The sequence below is a fragment of the Plectropomus leopardus genome, unplaced genomic scaffold (assembly GCF_008729295.1).
Source record: "Plectropomus leopardus isolate mb unplaced genomic scaffold, YSFRI_Pleo_2.0 unplaced_scaffold16524, whole genome shotgun sequence".
NCBI classification, from domain to species: Eukaryota; Metazoa; Chordata; class Actinopteri; order Perciformes; family Serranidae; genus Plectropomus; species Plectropomus leopardus.
Window position 1 is genome coordinate 1 of NW_024617749.1, and position 1333 is coordinate 1333.

Genomic DNA, 1333 nt, shown 5'->3' on the forward strand with positions numbered 1-1333 from the left:
TCACGTGTCCATAAATTTTGAGTTGTTATTAAAATGCAGCGACGACGGAATAAAATAGAGACATCACGAAGTTTCCTCGCACTAAGAATCGATCATAGTGACGAAAGCTTCAGAAAACCCTGAGAACGATGGCGTCCTGTAAGAAAAACATTTTAAACGAAAGGTTCATTACATTTTATTTCTTTTAAAATCACACAATGACGATGAAACGGCAGGAATAAAAAATCAAATGTCTCATTGCAGCAGAGTGTCCCCACAGACAGCGTACAGTGTCTCACACTGAGACACAGTTTATTTAATGTCCTCTGGGTGTCCTCGCCTTCTGTCTGTGACAACCAATCACATCTGTTCAAATAATGTAAGTTTGTGGCCCGTCCTGCTCCGAGACTTTCCCTCAATCTGTCCTGCCGGAGGTTTTCGGATCTCTGTGAGGATTTACTCTGCGAGTGTTTGTGAATACGACCGCCGAGCTGAACCCGTCCGTCCCGCCCTCAGGTTCAGGGATGAACCTGCTGGACATCAGGACCAGGAACTGGTCTGAGATCTGCCTGGAAGCCACCGCCCCTCACCTGGAGCGCCTGCTGGGAGCCCCGCTGCCCTCCACGTCTGTACTGGTGAGACTGGTCTGTCCATAGTGGGACTGTGTGAAGGGGATTTTTCTAGAATTTAAGGATGTTACTTGGATTTAAGGACATGTCAAGGATCTAAGAACATTTCTCTGATTTTAGGACATTTCTAGGATTTTAGGACATCTTAAGGATTTCAGGATATTTCATGGATTTAAGGTCATTTCAAGTATTTTGGGACTTTTGAAGAATTTAAGGACATTTCACAGGTTTCAGGACAATTCTAGGATTTTGAGACATTTCGATGATGTAAGGACATTAGTGTCTTTGCTGTGTCCTCTGTCGGGGGTGTGGGGGATCTATTTTGATGCTGTTTTATTCACTCTGACTCCTTATGGAGACTAGAGGGACAAACATTCACAGTGTCAGTCACTTTGACCACCACAGAGGATTTGCTGTGGTAAATGTGAGTTCAGGTTTTGTCCCAGAATCCTCTGAGTGTCTTCAAATATCCAGTTTTGGAGTCACAGTTGCAGCTGGAAATGCTGCCGGTGTCTCGTTGAATAAACTCGTTCTGTTTCTGCTCTTCTGTTCTTTCAGGGTCCCGTCTGCTCCTACTTTGTGCAGCGATATGGTTTCTCCGAGCGCTGCAGCGTGGTGGCTTTCACTGGAGACAACCCGGGTAAAAGTTCCAGATCCATGTCGTCAGGACCAGAGCCAGGACTCTGCAAATACTGACAGACTCTGAGAGACGCCTCTGAGAGACG

The 1333-nt window shown here is 45.8% G+C and overlaps 1 long non-coding RNA gene across 1 annotated transcript; it reads left to right on the forward strand.

Annotated features, from left to right (window-relative positions):
- Positions 1 to 24: 24 nt before the first annotated feature.
- Positions 25 to 1260, forward strand: LOC121964640. Its single transcript, XR_006107388.1, has 3 exons — positions 25 to 358; positions 496 to 614; positions 1167 to 1260. It is a non-coding gene; the product is annotated as an uncharacterized LOC121964640 (long non-coding RNA).
- The last annotated feature ends 73 nt before the right edge of the window (positions 1261 to 1333 follow it).